This window comes from Camelus bactrianus, chromosome 13 (genome assembly GCF_048773025.1).
Source record: "Camelus bactrianus isolate YW-2024 breed Bactrian camel chromosome 13, ASM4877302v1, whole genome shotgun sequence".
In the NCBI taxonomy this organism is placed as follows: Eukaryota; Metazoa; Chordata; class Mammalia; order Artiodactyla; family Camelidae; genus Camelus; species Camelus bactrianus.
Window position 1 is genome coordinate 71,646,924 of NC_133551.1, and position 9,045 is coordinate 71,655,968.

Here is a 9,045-nt window from a genome sequence, read left to right on the forward strand (position 1 = left end):
AGTCGGGTCACGTGACTTGTCCAGTTGCTAGGAGACGGCGTCGTGCTGCTCGCTCCTTCCGCCCGCCTGCCAGTTTCCGCCAGTGCCTAGGTAGTTAACGGGGGCCTTTGGAGAATAGCCAGAGTTGTCTCGCAAGGGGACTCAATATCTTGCCGAGTTAAAATCCCAGCCGGTGGGCTGAGGGGACCACTTGCAGTCAGGAGAACTTGGGGGAAAATACAGGTGCAAAATGCAGATGTGGCAACGACGGCTGGTGTCTCAACCCTGAGCGCACCCTCTCTCGTCCCTCCTTCCCGAGTGAAAGTGGAGACAGTTACCTACCTCGTAGGATCCTTGTGAGGATAAATTGACGTGTTTGAAGAAAAAAATTATTCCGACACTTGCTAAAATGGTAAGGAAGATGTTATTCAAGACTGTGGGGACAGAGGTACCACAGTAGAGAAGGGAGATTAAGCTCAACACCGTATGCAACAGGAGGAGTGGGGATTTATAGGGAGGCAGCAGAGGGAAGGGTCAGTGAGTGGAAAATTACCAAGAGGGGCCAGCAAGGGAAGGGGGATTCTTGGTAAAGGTGGGCCAGAGACAGAAATCAGTGGGGGATGGGGAACTTGATCAGATATGGGGGGTCAGGAGATTCTCACTAAACTGACTTAGCAGGATTCTTGTGAAAACCAAGCTTTGAAGGCCCAGCAGGGACAGGATGAATGCAGAAGGCACCCCCACCCCCCGCCGGTTAAGGCCTAGTCAAGAAGCGGGCTCCGAGTTTGGTTAAAGGTAAGAGTCTTTGTCAAGGTCAAGTGCCCAGAACAAGTGCCTGGCACTAAGTGAACAGGCAGTACACATAAGAGCATTATTATCAATACAGAAGGGACCAGTGGTTGGAGCCTTCTTGAGTTAACACACTTAAAGCTTCAGAAAAATCCAGCTGGAAGACCAGCAGAAAAACCTATAGTCATACCTGTCTCCAGAAGGAAGAAGACTTGGGAAGAAAGATTCCATCAAGACACTGAATGGAAGAAACAGAGGAAAGAAAGGGCCGTCCCACCTGCATCTCTCTTAAAGACTGTTGACCACTTCCAAAGAACACCTCCATCCTCCTCCCCACCTCATCCTTCACCCATAACCGGAGAACACTTTCATTTGGAGGCTGGCCTTCATTTAGAGTCACCTGGGGTAAGGGTCCCCGCAGGTCCGTCTGAGTGCTTACTCTTATTTCCTGGAGGGAAGAAACCATGTGGAAACCTGCAAAACTGCCCGTGTGGGTCCTGAGATCTTAACAAGACACATACTCTCTCCAGATATGAAGAAAGGATTGATTTAGATGGGTACGGGGACTTTTGCAAAGCTTCAGGGTCCAGTGGCCTAATTTAATGCCCCTTTTGGAGACACAGCCCTCCAGCTCTGGGGGCTGAGCAGCACAAGAGTGTGGGAGTAACTGAGAGGCAGTAAGCTGTAGAGACCAGATGAATGGACGCTACCTTTGGTGTGATTGGGATTCACAGCACAGGGGACTAGCTAGACCAGAGCAACAAGAGTTTGAGTCCTGGCTTTGTCCACTTACTGGTTGAACTTGAGCGAGTCACTTTGCCTCTCTGTGCTTCAGTTTTCTCATCTGTAAAATGAGGATAATAATAGTATCTTCCTCAAAGGGTTGTTAGGATTTGTTGACACATGAAGACCATTCAGAACATAGCCTGGCAGACAGTAAGCATTAAATCAGGATTGGCTACTATTTTGTTATTAATTATTAGTAATTATTGTTACCGTCAGAGTACCTAGAAAAGAGTAACTCCTCATTAACTGGTAGATAACATTATTATTATATTATTTCTTTGGAAGAAATGTTCTCCGTCCACCCCAGAGCCTGAGTGTTTAATCCAAGCCTGTAGGTGTGTGATAAAACCATGATCACCTTGTAAGGAGAAAATGCAAAACAAACAACTCCTAGGATTAGAGCTGATATTTATTAAGCACTTACTTTGTGGCAGACAGTGTGAAAAGCGCTCATAATAAATGTTCACAACAACCCCCACTGTGTAGGTGCTATTCTTACCCTGATTTACAGTAAGATGACTGAGGTCAAGAGCAGTTAAGAAGCTTGGCCAAAGACACATCACTAGTTGGTATGAAACGGAGCTAGAGACCGGGGAGGTCTGGCTCCAGGCCCATGACATTCAGCCAATCAGCTTCACTGCCCATGTCACAGGAAAATAAAGCTCGGGCTGAGATGCAAAGGATGGAACGAGGCAAAGAGAAGACAGATTGGAGCCGGATGAAGCACAAGGCTGGGTCTTGTGGAATGTCCCTGCAGCTCACATAGTGAGTGACACTGCATTTGTCTGGACCAGAGGCATGGGGAGAGACAGACCCAGTAGGGGTGGGGAGGGAGCCCACAGGAACAAAGGAAATGGAAACTGTTCCCAAAGGAGCCAGCGTCCCTGCCAGGTCCCATCCCAACTATGGAAGGACAGATGGACCCCTACAAAGCATATTCCACAAGGCTTTATGTTCATATTTTTAGTAAGTGCACTTCTGGAAGTCAAGGTTAAATTTTTTCATGTCCCTCGCCAATCCTGTCTGTCTCAGCCAAGTGTTTTTTTTTTTTTTGCTTGTTTTTTGTTTGTTTGCTTGATTGTTTTTTCCCTTTCTTGTTGTTGTTTTAGCCAAGTTTTATCTTTGCACCTTCAACAAAGAAAATGACATGGCAGTACAGTATGAATGTACTTAACATTACTGAACTGTATGCTTAAAAACAGGATGGTAAATTTTACATTACGTATTTTTTTTTAAACCACAATTGAAAACAAACAAAGAGAAACTGACATGCAGACTAGATTCATTCATTCATTCATCCAGGGGATAATTCTTGAATACCTACTTTGGTAGATATCAAAGAATGAAATGGCTGGGCCATAGCATGTGTACACTTAACTTTTTAAGAAATTGCCCAACTGTTTTCCAGGATAGTTGTACCATCCTATTTCATGTTCTTCATAGCACTTATCAGTCCCTGAAGGTATTGCCCTGTCAATTTGCCTGTTGGCTTGTTTATTGTCTGTCCCCCACTGTAGTCTGCAAGGCTTAGGAGGGTGCAAACTCAGCACTTGCCCAGCTCATAGTAGGTGCTCAGCAGGTGAATCGACATACACTAGCTGAACCAGTATGCGTACATCACTTCCTGCCATCGCAGGCACTGCCACCTGACTCTCTGCTTGTCCTCAGGGTGCTGCTAATAATCCAGGTTCTGCCCAGGAGGCCAGTCAATGCTACTGGTTATGCCAATAGCTGATAAAGCAGCCACAGCCATTTCTTTCCCATGGGGCTTTGTGTCCTTTAGGTAAAGATATTTTTTGGACCCCTGCCATGTTTCCTCCTAGCAGAGTTATCTTAAGCTTCAGAGTTAAGCTTCAGAGTGATGGTGGGGATCACATGAGATAATTTACACAGCCTTCCTGGCCCACCACCTGGTGCTTTGTAAGTGCTCAGTAAGCAAATAGTTGCCCTGCTGCTATGAAAAAAAAAAAAAAACACAAAAAACAAAAAACGCAGCACCTTTCAGCATCTCTTAGCCTCTCCTGGCTCCACAATAAATGCCTGTTGAATTGAAGTAGCAGGGAAAGGCCCCTTGATGGGGAGAAGACGGCCAGATCCTTTTCCTATCAGCAAAGCCTGGAAGATGAAACTCAATGTTTCAACATGCTGCCGCCTCCCCAGCCTCAACCCACTAGCGCTGCCACTCTGTGTCTGTGTGACCTTGGGTTAGTTGCTTAATCAGTCTGAAGTTTTTTCTGCGTCTAGAAAATGGGGACAGTGATAATCAGTCCAGAGCTGTGTGAGGCACAAAGGAGGCACTGAATAGCAAAAGGCTTTGAAATGATTTCCAACTGTCCTTTGGTCCACAATGTCCTAGACACCCAACAATTCTGATGTCATCTGACGGCTTCCTTCTCTGAGAGGGTAAATCAAACCAGAAGAAGGAGAGCGCATAAAATAACCAAAACACTGTCTGAAAGTCACATTCATGTGTGAGAGAGCAGGCTGTCCACAGGAAGCACATCAGAGAAGGGCGGGGAAGGCAGAGCCGTGGCCCCTGGGTACCACCAGGATTGATGCTGGATCCAGATTTGATCTGGAGACCTTTTCTCCAGTGCTGCTTCTCGGCAGCTCTGGGTTTCTTGGCCTAAGGTCTGGCAGGGTTGGGGAAGGCCTGGGTGTTCTGTTGCTTAGGGTTGTTCGTTTTACCTGAGGTTGTGATCTCTCTCTTTCTGAGCAAAGACAGAGAGAAAGGGGCAGGAGAAGTGAAGCAACCAAGTGGAATCTGCAGGCTTAGAGTCAGGGCAGCTCTTCTGGGCTTCCAAACGCCATCCCTGGTCCTTTGGCCGAGTCTCTGATGCCAAGATTCTGAAAAGTATCAAACTCAATTATGACTCGTCAGTAAAACTGACTGAGTCCACGGCACTACTCCCTCAGATCCTGGGGGAGCACGTGCCTGGCGGGGCGTTACGGTGGATGATTCTGCTTTATCCTTCTTCCTGGATTTTCTGGAGGATCCTGGACATTGCTGGGAGGTGTGAGAGCCCCCTCTCCAGAGATAGCTGTTTGTGTGACTGGTCAAAAGGGAAGGGGGCTGATTCTGAAATAGTCATCCCAATGGCACAGCATTGGAACTCACGGCAGCATCCATTGCTGATTTTTATATGCCCCAGTCAGGCTCCTTGAATACTCCTCCTTGAGCCTTAAAATGCAGCCAGTAATTCCTAATGTTCCTATTGCGTCTCCATCTCATCAGGGTCCTGTGAAAATCACTGCAGGGTGAGCCCCATCCTGGCAAGTCCTCACCAAACACTTAGTGACATTATTACCCTGTCCCTCCAGAGATCCACGTCCTCAAGTCAGGCATCAGAGAACCTGTCAGAACGCCCTATGGATCCCGTGGGGAGCGTGGAAAAGGCAGAAAGGAAATTGTCTGTGCCCTGCTGTGTTCCAGGAAACAGTGATCGTATTGGACACCAGCCAGAAAGAAAGAGATGTAAGTGCCCAAGACAAAGCCGACTCCCAGCTGCTCTCTTGACTCTCTGTCCTGCAGCATTTTCTCCATTCCCCTGATCCATACTCCAGCAGCCCTCTGTGTCATTACCTGTACGTGTATGTGTGCGCGCGCGCCTAGGCTCTCACGAAATGTGTGCATGCTGCCTCCCACCTCCCGCTGCCTGTCCTGGCTCTGTCCCTCTGAACCTGTTCTGTTCTGAGTTCAAGCTGCTGCTTCCTTTCCTCTGTCAGGCCTCCCATCTCTCCACTTGGATAGGGGTGGAGTTCCAAGGGAGGCAGTTAATGGCTCCGGCCGCACCTTAGTGATGGCCCAGATACCCAAACAAGGCCGGTTGTGGCCACTGAGCCCCGTGGCCCCCAAGGTGCCTATCTGCCGTGGGATTTACCTGGGTGTTTGCTTTCAAGCACTGCTGCCGCACCGGCTCGTTGCTGATGGCTTTCAGGGTTCCGTGGCAGGCTGCGTGAGGTCTCAGCTCACTTGCTGGGGGTCAGTGAGGAGCTGGGGCAGAGATAGGAAAAGAATGAGGAAGCTATGGGGGAGCTGGGCAGGGTGCCTCCGTGGGTTCTATTGGTTGGAAAGCCCCTGGGAGGTCCTGATGGCCTTCCTCTCTGAGGAGCCCTCCAGGAGGCGGCCTTGAGATGAGTGCTTGGCCTTTGGTTCAGGCAGCCCAGGGCTGGGACTTGCTGGCCAAGCTCCTGCCCCTCCCCCCGCCCCTGCTGGCCCTGACAGCAGCCTTGGTGGTCCTGGATGAGCTGCACAGTCCTGGGGACTGCAGAGTGGATAGGAATGGGTATGAGGATCAGTAACTGTTGATCAGTAGGTGCTCAATGAACTTGGGGCCTTTGAGAAGCAACGTGGGGTCAGTGGACATAATTAGGTTTTAGACTCAGAAAGACTCAGGTGAGGGTCCCTGGCACTGCCACTAAGTAACTGCACCACTTTGGACAAGTGTCCTTTGTTTCTCAGTGCCTTAGTTTTCCTTCTCTGCAAAATGGGCTCTAACAATTTCCAGCTACACAAGAGGATGGGTGCCTCACACAGTGGACACAGCTCAATAAACAGAGGCCAAGCTTGTGTTTGGATGAATGCATTTCCTCTCTAATGCTGGATCTCACTCTGTGCCAGGCGCTGACGCAAGGCTGGGAACACAGAGGGACAGTTCAGGAGCACAATGTGCAGAGCTGACTAACCTGCCCTGCTGCACTGACCAGTCCCCAGCGTGGAAGGAGCCCAGGTGCCCTGAGGCTGGTCCCCCGCTACAAACAGGTGGCTTTTAAGATACCCCGTTGTGGGATGTGTGATGAGGCTACTTGCCTCCCCAGTCACGTGTCCACTCACATTGCCTCCCACACCCCTCCCACCCCAACCAGAATTTCACGGCCAGACACTTAGTATACCCTCTTCCGGCCACACCAGGGCACACACGCCCACATTCATGACAGATGGCAGCCACTGCTGCCACCTGCCACTTAAGCTGGCAAACAGAGTGAGGAAGCCCAGAGCTTCATGACCTGCCACAGACAATGCTACCACACAGCCAGGTGTTGTGATCCTGATCTGCAGCTGGGGAGCCCAGCTCCAGAAGCCCCTCCTATGATGGTGAGTTTTCTGTGTCAACTCGGCCAGGCTGTCATACCCAAGGATTTAATGACTCATTCATCTAGGTGCTGCTGTGAAAGCATTTTGCAGATGTGGTCAACGTTGACAAGCAGTTGACTTCGAGGTGACCTGCCGGAATGTGGGTAGACCTTGCCCAATCAGGTGAAGGCCTTAAGAGGAAAAACTGAGGCCTCGGGGAAAGAAATGTCACCGCAATCCTGAAACACCAACCGTTGTCTGAGTTCCGGCCTGTTAGCCGGCCCTACAGATTTCAAAATTGCTGCCTCCTACGATAGAGGGAGCCAATTCCTTAAAATAAATCTCTTTATATAAACACATATATAAAGAAGAGATAGATGAATACATAGGTATGTAAAGATACGTAAATTAATACTCTGCTGGTTCTGTAGAACCCTGACTGAGACCCCCCCCAACTCCAGCCACTTGCTCCCCTGCGGGCAGTACCCACACTGTCAGCACAGAGCATCAAAACCCCCGTGACCTTGGGTGGGACTGGTCTTGACCCCTCACTTAAGACTGCGCTGACCCCCACTCGCAGAAATGGATTTGAGTTGACATTCCAGGATATAAGGAGTCTTTAGAAGCCCAGCGTGCCTTTCTGCACCTGTTGACCCCGGGCTCAGCAGTATAGATCAGGGGTTGGCAAACTGTGGACCAAGGGCAGATCTAGCCTGCTGCCTGTCTGTGTAAATAAAGTTTTATTAGCACACAGCCGTGCGCATTTATTGGTGCTCAACCATCTCCATGTTGTCTAGGGGAGGTTTTTGTACTGCAATGGCCGAGTTGAGCAGTTGGGACAGAGAAGGTGTGACTTGCGATGCCCGTATGATGGGGGAGCTTCTGGGCTCAATTCCTGAGAACCATCCGCAGGGGCAGGTTTGCCAGCTACCCGGGCCCTGAGCGGGGAGGAAAGTGAGTTCTCAGGAAGGCTGGATGGAGTGGTTCTCAAACCTGGAAGGGAAGGTAGGGCAGTGCGGGTATCAAACATGCAGCTCCCCAAGCCCACCCTAGAGATTCTGAGTCGGAGGCTCGGGTGGGGCTCAGAAACCTCAGTCTGCTCCCCAGAGCATCCTGATGCTGGAACCCCAGGCCTGTGTTGTAGGAACCCCTGGATTAGGGGGGTGCCCCTCCCAGGCTGCAAGAGCCAGTCTCTCAGTGGTGCCTGGGCAGGGGGAGCCCCACAGGGACATTAGGACTTCGAGGGCTTCTCACACCTGTGCTTACTCTGGCCCCCAGGAGAGTCTAGACCCTACCTTGGCTTTAGGACGCAGAGTCGCTGAGAGCCATCACACAGCCTTGCTCTGAGCAGCTAGGCTTAGGCGGGGCCTGGTCTGCGGACCTGGGCAGTGCTGGCTGGAGCTGCCACTCTTGTCTAGAGACATCCTTCCTGGTGCTAAGCCACACCACCCTCTTGCCAGTTCATGCCCTTTCCCAAGGTGGCATCTGAGCCTGCCTGGGCCTGGCCTCAGGCAGTGGCACTCTGTTCTTCCCCCTTCTCCTGAAGTCAGCATCTGCTTTTCTCTGCACTCAGCTACCCAGGCCCGGAATGAGCCTGCCAGCCTTGTATGTGACCACTCTTGTCACCTCTTTAGTACCCTCATTGCCCTGACCCTAAAATGGGAGGGCGATAAAAATATGAAACTCCCACCTAAGGGGTCTGGTTAAAGGACCCTGATGTGGTCCAGGTGAGAGCAGAGACTTTGTCTGCCTGTTTGCTGCTTAGCTCAGGAGCAGGTGCTCAGTCAAAGCTGCGGGGTGGATGAATGAGTGGCTGGAGAAATACTGGGCTCAGAGTCCCCTCCAGTTGCCCTGACAGTGCTCGCTGCCTGCGCAGACAGACCGTCTCTGGGAGGGGCAGAGGGAGACGACACAGCAGCTTATTAAGCATCATCTCTTTATTTACAGGTCAAGGGAGCACATGCAACAGGACTACAAGGGCGTAGCACCCCTCTCCCCCGCTGCCCCACACCTTAAAGAGGAACCACAGCCCCTCCGAGGGAAGCTCCTAAGAGTCAGGAAACCCGACGCCTGAGGCCCCAGGCCCCCAGGGGCTCCACCTGATTTTTCCTAAAAATACAGGTCGGTTCCAGCCAAAGAGGCAGGGCCTCGGAGCCTGTGAGTTTGTCATTGCTGGTTATTACCCAGGCAAGCTGGATCTCAGACCTGCCAATTCACACCCAAATGCAAATGCCCCGACCATCCAAAAGTTCCGTCTTCCTCTGTGTATCCTAGACCCGTGTCTCAGAAACGTTATCATGTACATGGACAGCCTGGAGAACTTATGAAAACCCATCCTCAGAGATTGGGTTCAGCAGGTCCCAAGTGGGGCCCAAGATCCCACATTTCTCCCAAGCTCCCAGCTGATGCCACGCTGC

General features: G+C 50.8%; 1 long non-coding RNA gene across 1 annotated transcript; it reads left to right on the forward strand.

Moving 5' to 3' along the window:
- Positions 1-47: 47 nt before the first annotated feature.
- On the forward strand, positions 48-9,042 carry LOC141579642 (uncharacterized). Its single transcript, XR_012511453.1, has 3 exons — positions 48-391; positions 4,876-5,029; positions 8,576-9,042. It is a non-coding gene; the product is annotated as an uncharacterized LOC141579642 (long non-coding RNA).
- The last annotated feature ends 3 nt before the right edge of the window (positions 9,043-9,045 follow it).